The sequence below is a fragment of the Manduca sexta genome, chromosome 16 (assembly GCF_014839805.1).
Source record: "Manduca sexta isolate Smith_Timp_Sample1 chromosome 16, JHU_Msex_v1.0, whole genome shotgun sequence".
NCBI lineage: Eukaryota > Metazoa > Arthropoda > Insecta > Lepidoptera > Sphingidae > Manduca > Manduca sexta.
This window is the reverse complement of record NC_051130.1, coordinates 1,222,801-1,238,607: the sequence shown is the minus strand read 5'-3', so window position 1 is coordinate 1,238,607 and position 15,807 is coordinate 1,222,801.

The window sequence follows — 15,807 nt, the reverse complement described above, 5'->3', positions numbered from 1 at the left end:
ATTCTATGGTTGGAATTTTTAACTAAATATGGTGTTTTGTTGTTTTATTACTATAAAATTTACCTGAACTTACAGAAAGAAATAAAAAAATTGCTTTTAGGGGTTATGACTAATTTTTGAGGGTTTAAAAACTTGTTACAATAATAGAAAGTTATGCTATCGCTGATTATATTTTGATTTGGTTTGTTTTTGTTAGTCATTATATATGTTTTAAAATTATAATTAAATATTTTAAATTCTAATATTATTGACATAATGCCTGTCGGCTGGTGTAAGTTATTAAAAGTGCGGATATTACAAACTTAAACTTTTTTCGTCTGGTTATTTTATAATATTAATATTATTGTAAAATGCGCATCTATTTTAAATTAATTAATTATGTTAGTTAATTAACATTTAATATATTGTTGGAAAAATTATTATTATTAATATTATATCTACGTAACCGCGTTATTAATATTTTATAAAATCATTTTTTTATTACAAAACAATTTAAAAATTATATTATTAAAATTACCAACAAAATATTTCAATAAAAAATCACAAACCACGCGAGTCACAATTCAAAAATCGATGAATAAATCGAGCGTAACGCGTGAATCTATACACAAACAGACTCACCAGTTTCATGATGGCTGTGTCTGGTTCAGAGGTGAATCCACAAGTGTACGGACAGACGGTCGCCCCCCAGTTATATACACAACGCTCACACACGTTACAAAACCTATCTAATGAATGAAGATACTTTTTCCTATAAAATTTTAAGTTCAGATCTTTACGTAACGCCTGTAGATTTTGGCAAGCCGTGACAGGATGGGTCAGATGTTACGGTGCTTAATGTGTGATTTAGATTTTTGATTATGGACTGTATATTTATAGATAAGAAGTCTTAGATTGCATATCAAGGTCGGGTATTAAGTAGTGTGATATAGAGGATGTGTTGGGATTTATGGAAATTCAGTGTAAAAACTAAACTTGTCCTTATGTAGAGAAAGAGGTGTCAATATTAATCTAAAGTGGGATATAGCAGGTTTCGGGAACGATGTCATTTTTGTAATTGTTTAATTGGACACATAGCGTTCTACTTTTAGCCATGATACTGATGCGGTACCAAATTTGATTATTGTGATGGGCTATCAACATTTATATGGATTGCGGACTGAAAATGTAGGATAATTAGCCTGAGAATGAAATTTCTATGCCGGATTATCGGATTGTCGCCACATAATGGAACGCAACTCACGTTGGATATCAATATCTCTATCTACCCTTTTGGTATGCTTTCGTATCGAAATAAATCAAAGCCCAAATTATATTTGTGAGAAGGTCTACGCTTCGCCCTTTGCGCGTGCGCATAATAAATTTGATAGTCTTAATGGATGCGTCAGGGCACCGATATCCGAATTCGCTTATGACACTTTCATGCCGCTAATGGAGTTAAAGTTTTTGACTAAATGTTTTTGTCTGCTACCGTTTACCAACATCATAAGACATTTACCAGTTTGTTACAAAACTGCGCGGATAATGAATTTAACTATCGTTTATAGTTAAAGTTCATCCATATTACATACCATCACGTATCTCAAGTACAGTGCGTTTCAAACATTATATATATATCTTGCTCTTTGGTATGTAGCTTTACGAGATTCCAAGGTGCTATGTTTTTCTTAATAGTAGGTTTGGTATAAATAAATTATTGTAAACGGTAATCATTGCCTGAAGTAAAGGTCTAAAATTGAACATAAATTGTAAAATTATGATTTAGAAATTAGAATAACTACTGAATGTATTGTATTTCTCTAAATTATATGAATTGTGATGCCATGACGTGCAGTAATTGGGCATAATTTCCCTACAGCATTCCATGGTAGGCAATAACCTCTACTGTAGTTGATCTCCATACACGATCTTGACCACTTACTATAATGTAGGTCGTCAGAATCGCAAAAGGCTATAAAAAACTAGTAAAACATCAATGTAACGTAATTTTGTATATCATAATTGATCAATCTCATTAGGCGACTTAACAACGGAATCGCAGTTTAAACATTACTAATGAGTACATAAAAACACACAAACACATAAACGTCTATTTTACACACCAAATTTAAAAAATGGAATGCGTGGTTATTTAACGAATATACATCACGCATTTATCCCCGAAGGGATATGCAGAGACGCTACCAGGTCACCCACATTTCGCCAAATGTGTTCCGTCCCATCATGTATTGGGGCGAGCCTATAGCCATATCGGGCACAAATTCCAGACTCCGAGCTGATACTGAGCAGAAAAACCCAATATATCACTTTGCCCGACCCGGATTCGAACCCAGCACCTCAGAGCGCTGCTGTACCGCGCATGCAGTACAACTACGCCACCAAGGCAATCATTAACCACATTTATTGTTGGAGCAGAAACATTCAGGAGACATCTAATATCAGGACATCTAATAATTGTAATGCAATAATGACCTCGTGCCCGCTGGCCCTAGTTGAAGGGCAGGCGCCGGCGGCTGGACGAGGGAAGCACTGGACCGTTAAGGGTGGCGCAATCTGAGAAAGGCCGTGTCCTGCAGCCGATACACGATGGACTTTGATCGCATTCCCGTGCACAAAGCGTATCGGAGTTTATTAGGACTCGGTCCGGACCTCACCAGGATTGTTTAAAGACTAATTTAATTTTTGGTTACAAAACCACAATCCATAATATGCTACAAAAGCTTATGTTCTGTTTAAGCTTAAACCTGTTTTTCAAATAAATACGATTTATAGCATTAAATAAGAGCCTATTTCTAATTTAAGAGCCAGATGTGATCTAACTGCTTTAAAATTATGAGGGATGGCGATCTGTTACAAGTCGGCGAGGGTTGCTCGTTTGTTATAATTATAAAAAGAACCAGGTGTTGTTACTAACTTAGTTACTGGATTTTAATGTAAAATATATTGTTTAGATTTCATGTTATTAACGATTAGATATATTGAAGATAGCTTCCCGGAAGGCTGTGGGCTTCTTTTAGTTAACATGTTCCCTACAGTGGTCACTAAGATCTTCTCGAAAACTCAAATGTTACCAAAATATAAATCACATTATCTAGATTTACACGAAATAATATAATCAAATACTTATCCTAATTTGAATTTAAGTAATAACACAATCAAATGTAATATAACATGCCTCTACAAATAACTGACCTTTTGTGCACTGTGTAGAGAGGTACAGTAAGACGATGCAGTGCACCGTAGCGGGATTGTTGTAATATTTTCATCTATTTTAATAATCTGAGAGCTTTTTTCTCACTTGAGAGGTGAATTCATAGCATTTTCTTTTTTAACCGAGGAAGTCATGAGCACAATTTTATATTTCTGAAGCTATTGTCTGTTAATTATTCTATTAATTAATAAATCCCACTTTACCATGTTAGGTAAAATTCACGATTGCTTCTAAAATATAATATATTATGTAAACTATTTCATGCGTTAGTTTCTTTAGGATTATACAACTGTAAGATATTAAACTCTCTGGTATTAAATAAAGTAACATTTTCAAAACATAAAAAATCTAGGAAATAAGTCAGTAGTAAAAATAATAATGCAAAAATCTCCAAAAACGGATGTATCTGTCGCAAGCTCACACTTAGCGCAAGTCTGTGAGTGACCCACAAGCCCGCGGTTCCCAGATGACCACGGTTATGTCACTCGACACCGACTAGTTTATTGTTTGTATCGAATGCATCACCGCAGACTCCTGCCAACAAACTTATGTCTAGTACAAGGTTTTTCGGTATTACATAACCTTATTGTCATATGTGCATGTTTAAATGACTTATAAACTAGATTCTGCACGCGGCTCTTGCTCCGCATATGTAATTATTCCTGCAATAAAGTTACTTATAGCACTCGGGGATGTAGATTCTTAAAAGTGAAAGTTTTTTTATTGTAGGAGTTTTTTCTTTCTCCTATAATACTTTTTTATAATTTCTTCTTAATTTTACACGATTGTTAAAGATTGTCAAGAACTGCCATTATTCCCTTGAATTTTATATACAATTGCTGATTGCTGCACGTACTTGTCATTCCGTGAATTTTGACACATTAAACTTCACAATGCAAGTGCAGTTTTGTCAATTCGTCACCCGAAACCTTTCGTAAAGTGAGGGGTACGGTGGTGGTGCCAACCCTGGTCCTTGATCTTTAGTCGACCTTTGGATGAGCGGCGCCCTTGGACGCGAGCCTATTACATCGGCATGTGACCTTTTATAGAATCACTATTGTAGATTCATACGGATATTACGTTATAGTAAGATGTGATTGGATGTCTTGTTTGTATGACGGGTAAATACTATACTGCATCTGTTAGTTTTATGCAAGAAGGAACAAGTTGCTCGCCTGAGCACGATTACTGATCATAAAGTATCAATGGTAATCTGGATTTTTATTTATAGAACTTTCGGAAGGGATTGTGTTTTCGACTCTGATATCATTAACATCCTATAATGCCCAATTTAAATCAGATAACATTGCGTAAGAAACTTTGACACAACCCTCCCTCTAATAGTTAAACAAGTTGGTATCTAAAGACGGCTGTTAGAAGTTGTCCGGACACCTACTACATCCACTGCACTCACTCAGTTGGTTCCGGGAACACGACTCGTAAATATGGCGGCTCTTCACCGTGTATACGACGCGCTATCCAGTCGAATAGCTCGTCTAAATATGGAAGTTTAAGGTCCCTATCTATATAAATGGCATTGATTATGATTGATGATTTGTGTAGCATAACAATAGTAGCAAATTTGTAAAGGAACCTCGTAGTTTACTTGAGTTGTGAAATTATTCAAATTCTGCAATAGTAATTGCTTCATTGGTTCAAACGTTACGTGTTAAGTAAAATTTAGGTGGTTCAATTCCTGAATCATCAATCAGCCACAGCCACATGAAGTTTACTGCTGAAGATATGTCTTCCTGAAGATTTCCAAATGGACTGTCAAAAGCGGCTTGTATCCAGCGAGTTCATATCATCTATCCTTATAGCTGAACATCCAACGGCAACCTCTCAATAGAATAACTAGTTTAATTGATTTTACTGCTTCCAAGAATACTTTCGAATTTCCTGTGATTTTTTATACTTGCCTGACAAAGTGACGCCATTGCACCTGATAATTACCCTTTGGCAGTCAACACGACTATGCCGGCCCTGTAGAAGCTGGAAATTTGTGCTTAGTGTGGTGATCTAATAGAAAAAGCATTTTAATTCAATCAAAACGAGTGAAGTCAAGTGATAAACAACGCATGTATTGCACGTGTCGCATCTTTTGTTTCCATGAAGGCCGAAATTGTAAACGATTATGTTACTTTGCATTTCTAATGGCAAATAGTTATATTTGTGTAAGGCGAATAGAACAATAGACGAACACTTCACTCACACCGCTTAGGAGCAAGGATATACACGGGTATTAAAAAAGTATGTTTCATTAAAAAATCATTTAAATATCGATGGAATGCATTTTGTAAATACCGTTGTTTAAGTGAGTCGGTTCCGGTCAGTTAGTCGATCAGCCAGATAGGTTAACATATGTCCGGAAATCGACGAGAAAAACAACAATCTCGATAGATGACAGAACATTATTTATTTATGCATTTCTATTATAATCGGATGCAATGTTGCCACAATGCCTATTCAGGTTAACATAAACAAAACTCCTGGGTCACCATAACTAATAAATTTTGTATCCAGAGTATTAACTACGACAAAATCTATACATCTAATGTTTTGAGAAAAATATATTGAAAGTTAAGAAACAATGCTCGACTCCCCCTAAACATACTTAATGTATCTCTACCTACCCACTTTAAAATACAGGCTTGAGCATATTATGTTATTTAACATTAAATTGAATCACCAATCCTAATGTTTATAAAATAAATTAAAGTATTGACCTTTCCCCCACAATAAAACTGTAAATCGTGTACGTTTATTGCAGTACTTTTGAGGATAATTGGTTTATAAGTGTGTTTTGCGGAGGCCGAAACATTTATCTGCAATTTCGGTTCGAATCCACAATCCGACGATTCGGCTCTGACAAATTACCAAACTTTTAGTTTACTAGGCTGACCTTGAGCTTCGTCTTCATTATATCAGATCAATTGGTGTGAGGACCATATGTTAAAAGTGCATACTTTAAACTTAGTTCTAAATAAAAATTGGTTTCATTTTTAAATAAATATTTGGTTATCATAATTGTTAGCCTTTTTAATCAGTCTTTGTAGTTATAGTAGGACCCTCGGATATGTCTAAGACTCGTGTATGCAATTGTTGTGTTCTAGTTAGAAGTAGACAGTAGGTATAATAATTATTTTGGATATTGAGTTAATATTTAAGGCATCAGGACGTAACATGCCAGTATAATGTAGTAAATAATAATTCAATTTTCGAACAGTATCGCTACTACTTATTGGCGGCTTACCATATTGCATTGATTGAGAGATTCCTTTGTCCGTTATTCTGTTCTATTAAAATCGAGGGTTGTGAAATACATGTAAGATAGGATATAGATCCTAAATTTATTTTATTTAACGTAAAGCATAATACAGAACACAATCATTAATGAATACTTAAATACTAAATTACATTAAGTTTAGATTGCCTTCCTCAAACCTATGCTCTGATTGAAATAAAACTGCGGAAACTACTCTACAAGAAATAATTAATAAAGTTACACACACTTTGTAATTCAAAATAAACATCCTCCTTGTAGTCGCTAATGCTATGTTTTTTTCATAAGCTTTGAAAATGAACTCGACAAAATGTAATTTAAAACATCGTGTTAAACTAATATATTTAATAGATACATAATGTAAATTGAAACAGGTTGTCAAAGATTCAAATCGATTAATAAATCACCGCGCGGGCTAATGTATGCTACAGTTCATTTAAATGTTATAGCTTCATGATAATGTCATAAAGCGCGCAAGAAAATAACTTTAAAATAAGTTCACGCCAGCACCTTTAGAGGAGTTACTGTACTTTATATCCACGGCTCGTCGTGTTTATTTCTGTCCCATAGGGTGATAAGGTTACATCTATTTCCGGTACATATTCCATTCTCAACAATCCACGGGATTAGATAAGTCGAATTCATTGCCTGACCAATGGCATAACCTGCCATAAATTCAGAATCTTTAAACTTAGTATTCAAATGATATGTAATATTGTTTGAAAACTCAAGGAAGCTTCTATGGATATTACAAAAGTTCGATAAGAAAACTACTATTTTTCATAAACGTCACTTCGGGTTCTGTGTCTGTGGACGAGAGTGATGATGGGGAGACATGTCATAGTATGTGACCCTCACATGTCTAGTTTCCTTCCATAAACCGTAAATAAAAAAAAGGTAATGTACAAGAATATTCCTTAAAAATATATTTGCTAAAACAACCACAGAAACTGGCTTCTGTACATAGAGATTTATAACAAACTACGTTTACTTTCGACCTTGAATATCTATTTCTACATCTCAGAGTAAACATCCCGGAAATGCTATAAAAATAACAGAGCTCTGAGCACACAGCGATTCAACCTATTTTTATTAAAGGTAGACCCCCTGCGTACTGGGTCTATTAATAGTGCCCTAGAAGTAATCATTAACCACAGCATATCATTAACATTTAGCAAGACGCAACATTTAGGCCGGTTGTGCACGTCAGTCGCAGTGCAGTCGATGCTCAGAGGCTCAAGCGGCTTATACCAGCTGTCAATATTGTCTGTAAAAAAGTCAAAGCGTAAGGTTATTGCAGTAAACATACAAAAGGCTTCTATTTATTTATAGCAGAAGGGTGGGAAAGAACTAATCTATTAGCTAATAGTATATTAAATTCATAATAATAATAATAATAATATCAGCCCTGTATTATATACTTGCCCACTGCTGAGCACGGGCCTCCTCTACTACTGAGAGGGATTAGGCCTTAGTCCACCACGCTGGCCTAGTGCGGATTGGTAGACTTCACACACCTTCGAAATTCTTATAGAGAACTTCTCAGATGTGCAGGTTTCCTCACGATGTTTTCCTTCACCGTTAAAGCGAACGATAAATTCACAAAGAATACACACATGATTTTTTAGAAAAGTCAGAGGTGTGTACCCTTGGGATTTGAACCTGCGGACATTCGTCTCGGCAGACCGTTCCATACCCAACTAGGATATCGTCGCTTTTTTTTTATAAAAAAAAAGCGACGATAAATTCATGAATGAAACTAATACAAAAAAGTGGGTAAAGAAAAGAAGCAATTTGAAGTTCTTATTATAGTAGTACTCTGGGTATTCGCTTCCGCGTCGTCTCTGTGTCGACTGTAGTTAGCGCCCGGCCTTATAACGAAGTGTATGCAAATGCAATAAAGGGAATACAAAAAATATAACATTAACCGAGCGACGAGTCACGGCTTTACGACTCTCCGCATCCTGTCCTGCTTACAGTATTAGGCGGGCAAGGTCATAACAGTCTATATTGTTTGTTTTATAATTAACAAAATAATCCGTTATGCGACTTAAGGTGCAATTAGGGTGGTGAGTGGAGAGTATTTTTATAAAATTTGCTATACTTGAAGTCTCAATTTCGGCAAGATATGGCTACTGTTAATACGAAAAAGGCTATCCTGCCGCATACCAATAGGCCAATTATATTAAAAAAAAATACAGTCTCTACGCCGTAAGATCGTGGGTTCGATTTCAGAGACAAGCGTGTGTGTGATGCAAATACATGCATTACGATCTTTGTGTTGTACAGAAAAATCTTGTTATTGTAGTGTTTTACAAAACGAAATTGAATGGTCAGAGTTGTGAAATAAAAAATCTTTTGTTTTTCGTGTAGTGAGATGATGAAGGCCGACGAACGAGCGAGTTACTTGATGTTTACCTATCGCATACAAACAATAGCAATACTAATTAATGTGAGCGTATCTCATACATTTGAACAAAAGTAAATCAAATACGTGTGGGAGGCAGGCTAAAGACAAAATTCAAGTGTAGGTACATGTAAGCTCTGGTCCATGAAATATATCTTTGCACTGCGTTACTGCATGTAAAGATACATCAACAACCTGACTGGACATCCCATAGAGATATATTATATTTGCATACAACTATTACATAAATATCAATATAAAATAACTCGCATACATAGTCGCGTTTATAGTTAGAATTGTAATAATATGTCAGATGTCAACGGAATATTCGCACTCAATACGTGATGTTTCGCTCCAAAAGCTCACGGATTCAAAAATAATATCAACGGGGATATTTTCCGACGAGTTATGGAGTTAGCACGTTTACAACTAGTAAAAGAAACCAACACTTTTCTCAGTCGTATGTTATAGTATAAGTAGTTTACTGTACACTGTGTATACTTACTCTCTATACTAAAATTAATCATTTCCAACGTAATAATTTTACCATAGATTAAAAACAAATATCCCGAAAATGAACACATACGTCAGCAGATGAATATTTAGAGTTAATAGTTTTAACAATTACATTTGGATTGTTCATCTCTTCCTACATATCGTGAATAACGGCTCAGCCATCCGAGGCCTCCGCGGGACCTTCGCGGCGCGAGGGCGGGATCATTGTTCCTCGTTCCTTTCTATTCATCTCTTAGCTCATCCTAATTCCAATGTTAATTGATATTCTAATAATTTGGTGTTGCGCTTTACAGTTCAATTTTCACAGTATTTTTATACCATAGACACCAAAGAAAGAAGTTTGTTTCCTGATCCTTGAGGCAATTGATAAGGTTTTCTAAGAAGGAGAAACGAAATATTTATAAGGAAGAGAAACCGAGAAACTCGCCGACGCTATAAAACTCAACAGCAATGCTACCACTTTACGTTCGCTACTTACAAGCCAGTCAAATTAATTTGGTTTATCCAATCATTCAACGTGTGGACAATCCTTGTTTAACTTGCAATGAATATTTGCAGTTTGACTCTTTAAGACAATTCGGTGTTATTTCAGTCACTACTATACCGATGTACCTTCCCAAGCGGTGTGGATCTCACACCGCCCACGCAGTAAACCTCTAGTATTCCCATCCGCAGCAATACAAATGATCGTCATCAACGCATTTGTAATTACAATTGATCTAATAAAATAGTCATTACACAAGGTTGCTCGTGTGAAATACCACCTATAATTGCGGGCATGATTAATGAGACATTCTGCGAGTTTTCGACATGCGCCGGCGCAATACTGTGAGAATCTGCTCATCATGAGCGCGTTTTTTGGTTTAATAACATTAGTTTCTTATGCCGAATTTGACAGCGAAAGGGCTAAATGATGTTTCATTGGTAGGTCTCTGCTACAAGAGTAGCAATGGCTACAATCGGTATAATATCATAGACTTAGGATATGTTTACATTATAAATGTGTGATGTATACCCGCTTCGAGAGTGAGCATACACATAACAACCGGCTTGTTTGTTTCCCAGTAACTTGACGTGCTTCTAATAAGCAAGGCGGCATTCTTTGCGAATCAGAAGAAATAAAATATCTCATAAAATATAAAACTTTAGTTTACGTTGTATGTATCTACTTACCTTAAGATGCTAGTTTATATAGTACGATTTTTAAATATATTATACAACTTCTTAATACTTCGCAATATCTATTGACATTTTCAGATAGTTCGTTGAAAAGTTGAGAGATGATGAAAGAATAAAAAATATCGCCATGTTGATCTCCAAACAAAAGTAACGAATACAAAGGTAACTAACAGCGTCTAATAACAACACTGGCTGCGAACACAACAGTTGCATTGTTTGTTGTGTGATGTATACAACACAGCAATTAGTTAAAGACTTAATATAGTGTTGCCTAACCGAGTTTAACGCAAGATAATTCAAGTGTAATGATCGTCCTTTAATTTTTTTATGAATCAGGAGCTTTATATAGCAAGATAATTATTAGTATTATCTTAGTCATATGAATTATTTTAAATGTTATTTTATTTCCCTGAAACTAAAGAAAAACATGGTACAGACCATAACATGTACAAATATTATTAGACATACATACAGACATAGTACAAATTTTATTTATTACATCAGTCATTCTGAACGCAGAAGCTATCGAAACAACGTTAACGAACAACATCTCAGTCCCCCCGTGACCACGAACGCTGCAAAGTCCTCGAAATGTCGGGAGAAAACTACAATATTAAAACCGCGATAAAATCTGAAAAATAGTTTAAGTTTAACAACTTGAATGTTGTTACCTTGTCAAGATCGACATCTACATGAATGGCGCCTGATCTTCGGGAGCTTTCTTAGAAGTCAGACCATTCGTGAGGTTGGTTTCTAATTTTTAATTGGGTAATAAATGTGTTTCCTTTTTTAATGTCTCTGGGTGGATATCCACCATTAACATGTCTGTGCCTGGCGCCAACAGGAGTGTGCAACTGTTCCGGTTTGAAGGATATCGGAGTCAGTATAATTACTGGGCAATACGAAACTTTATACCTCATATACCGGGTGCAGTATTTTGTTATTTTAAATGTCGAGTGCTGCTGTGTACATACGTAGCGGTTGCTATTAGGTAAGGTATAAAGTAATTTATTAAATATATAGATATACTACCTTTTGCCCGCGGCTCCGCCTGCGTTATAAAGTTTTTCCGGCTAAAGTTTTCTATTATAAAAGTCCCACTATATATTTTCCCGGGAGCCTATGTTCTTCCCAGGGTCTCAAACTGTCTCCATACCAAATTTCATCTTAATAGGTTGGGTAGTTTTTGAGTTTAACACGTTCGGGCAGACAAATGCAGCGGGGGACTTCGTTTTATAATATATTTTTGTAGAACTTTTTAAGAGGAACAATCCCATCATACATCATTGTTGCATAACTTTAACCGTTTACGCAACGCACGCAACGGAAGCTCTCAAAACTAATAAATTTTCCCCGTTTTTGCAACATGTTTCATTACTGCTCCCCTCCTATTGGTCATAGCGTGATGATATATAGCCTATGGCACTTCATGAACAAAGGGCTATCCAACGTAAAAAGAATTTTTCAGTTTGAACCGGTAGTTCCTGAGATTAGATTAGCGCGTTCAAACAAACAAACAAACTCTTCAGCTTTATATAATAGTATAGATTTAGCAACCGCTAATACAAATATAAAGTCAAAGTCTGTTATTCTTTTTTAAATACGAGCTAATGCTCGCGTTTAAGTCTTTTCCATATAAGTTAGGAATCTATACATTATATTTATAATGGATAGTTTTATAGAATATCAATCAAATTCATTAAATGGTTTTGATATTAACTTCTAACTAACATCGAGATACATTTACAAACTTCTGCATTTATAATATTAGTAGGTTATAGGTATTTAAACGTTTTCCAGAAGTTAAACAATACGATCGATAGTTAAATGACACGTCATACACAAGTAAAGTCACACATACTAATCCCTAAAATACAACTGTCAATATCATATCACGTGTAAATTAGTAAGTGCGGTAAATTAGCATAAACATTGCATTGTCGATATAAGATATTGTAACTAAAAACCGTGGTTCGGAAATGCACGTGTGTCGCGAGCGTGAGAACCGCATTGTTGCGTACAGCGGCCGTCGCCGCACCGCAGCCCGCACACACCTTGAGCAGATCTCTGGTCTCTACCAGAGATCTGCTCAACCTTACTTGTGCCTCTGCACAAGCAAGTAGTGCCGAAGCACTATTTACCTTGTAATAAAACTATTTTATTTATTTATACTCTTTATTTTACCAAACAGAACAAATAATACAAAGAAGAAAAGAGAGACCAAAGGAACGTTTTACGTATTTTATCGTTTTTTTATATTATATATATTGTTTCCCGACGTTGCAAAGACTTTGCAGCTCATGGGTCTAATAATATAATAAAACGCGATAAATACCGTCATTGTATTATAAAATGCGCTATGAAAATATTTGTTTTTAATCAATTAAATAATTGCTCTTGATCTTTGTTCTTTACGTCTTGTTTGATAGTCACTGAACTCTGTATCTGTATAAGTCTTAACTTTTGTTCCTAGGAAGGAATACCTATGGCGATGTATTTAAGGGTTTGTTTAGCCACACGAATCATTACGTCAGTATTGTAGATGAATGGTACCAGCCCCGTTAGCACTAATCAATCCTTATGTAAGAAAAATACAATAATATACTACATCAGGTCTATTTATCTGTCACTACTGTCCTCTCACATAAAATCCGTAAAGTTTATCCAAAAATAAATCTATTTAAATTAGGCGAGCATCTGTCAGCAACCATCGCGGCTAATGAATTTCGCTTTGTTTAGTGTACGTTCAAAAAGGAATGCGAAGGTCGAATAACTGTTCTACAATTTGCTTAAAACTCTTATCGCCTAAATAAGCATAAAATCGGCAAAGCATTAATAAAGTTTCGAGATGTGGGATCCGTATAATTTGCCAAAATTAGGTAAATACATAAATAAATATAAATCGCCACATCATATTATATCGAGCACAATGCACCCTGCTATTTGTTAATTATTTAGAGCAATGTACCAAATGTGTGTTTAAAAGCTCTTGCAAACGACATAATATTTGAAAGAATTCGGAAATGCGACTTATAAACGCAAACAAGTACAACTAGTTGGTCTCAATGACGTGTTACTGAGCAGGCGAATGCAAGTTACATCTATGAGTCTTTCATGAGCAAATCTTCGAACATCAATTCGTTCGCGTACCAAGGTACATCTCTCAACTCAATAAGGGCACGTCTACATACTCGCTTCACTTTTAAATTTCAATATCCTATTTGGGATGTCCTTGCGAATAAAAATTAATTGATGCAGACGAAGGCAAACAACTTCTAGATATAGCCTGGTGGGTCTAAAGTAAATATAAACTACGATTTCGGATTCCATCCCCACTATCTTCTTCCTAATCGTTCCTCCATAACTGAGGATCGTGACTCCTGCTGCGTTTTGAAAACTGTTTTCAGTTCCAACGATCCGTCACCTGATGAAGGGCGGTGCTGATGGGGATCTCCAGCTTCTCGGAAATCTGGTCCGAGCAACTCTTCAGGTTTCGACCTCTAGGTCTTTTGCCTTCGACTATTCCCATCATAACTAGTATCCCCACTATCAAGTTGGTTGGTTATCCTCCAGATTGTTGACAATTTTTTTTCTTCATACAGTATAGCGCTATAATTCCTCTGTCATTATGATTTTTATGGACACTGAGGAGACCATCATGTACCGCATCTTGTCCCATCTTATAAAAAAACAATGATGCATCGACGTTACAATCAATTATATTAATACACGAGTAATTATTATAATGAAATTTCCCTCGCAAAGCGTGTCACGAAGGGAACGATCCGTTTTGCACTCACTGATTTGACACACATAATTATCATATTTATTTTACTAAAATATTATTGGTGCCTATCGCAAACCAAAAAGTGTTTTTTAGTTAAAACTAGAGCTTAATGTATGTGTGTATGTGTATATTACGATTCTCTCATATAATTATCAGCTCATAGTTCAATCCTAGAATTTAGATCTCTTGTTCATCACACTAATCTAATATAAATTTATAGACTAATATAAATTTATAAAAGGGGTCAGATACCGATTACCAATAGTGGGTTAATATAGTTACGTGCTAGATTTCGGTATCCATAATGTTCGCCTCCATATCGCTTGTAGTTATCGCTCGAAGTTCGCTTATCGTTGTTGATCGCCTCGCAAACAGAGCTGACTCGCGGTGGCCGCGCGCTACATTTTATGCACAACCGAATGTATCGTTGATTTTCGTGGAACATTCTTGAAAGATCTAGAATGATTTGGAACTCTCTAGTAGAATTATTAAGGTGCTTATTGGCATGTAGTAATGGCCATAATAATATATTATAACTACAATACCAATTGAAGCCCATTTTCAGTGTTACCTACCATCGAGAATCACTTAAACAGTCATATCATAACACTGAAAATTACATTGTTAAAATTATGTTACGATTGAGGTTCAGAAACATTGACTTATACGTTTAAAAATAATCTATTGTGAGCGCTTAAGATATCCGCAGGCAGACACTTATTGAAAGAAACATTTTTGTTTCTTTAACAAGCTTGAGGGCATAGTTAGCGTGCGCCGACACGAAACCACAGCGCCTCGGAGTTGCCATTTATTTCGACTCAATGGTTTAATCGAGCATAAAGTATTCTGTCAGTAGCAATTTATGTAATTGTCTTTGTATATATTTTTCTTGCAGTGCTACAAAGCTGTAGGTGTGGGTGGCAGCTAGTGAGGAAGTGCAAATAAAATTATAGGCTAAAGTCGACTGATAGCGGGATGATCGCTGTAATAACTTAGCTCTAATTAATTATCCACAGCCTGCATTGATTAAAAAATATTTTATGTAAATATAATTAACAAATCAAAGCTGGTTTCATAGCGGTCGTAGAAAAAAGTATGCATTTCTATAAAATAAAATCGCTTTACTATGATCACCGTGATGAATTTTACGATAAACTTTATTGAGTACCTTCACACACAATTTAATTTATAGTTGGCTAACATTTTGTTTTATTGTCAGCTTATAGAGATTCGATACGTGTCAAAAGTGATTGCTAGCATACATACAGTTCAATGCAACTAACATGACACCCCAATAACTTTTGTCGACTGTTTCATACCTATTATGAAGTAATACCTAATACGAATAGTAGTATAAATAATTAATAAGTGCTAGAGTTTCTGAGCTACACCCTGGTTGGGATATGAAAGTACTACAAAAGGTG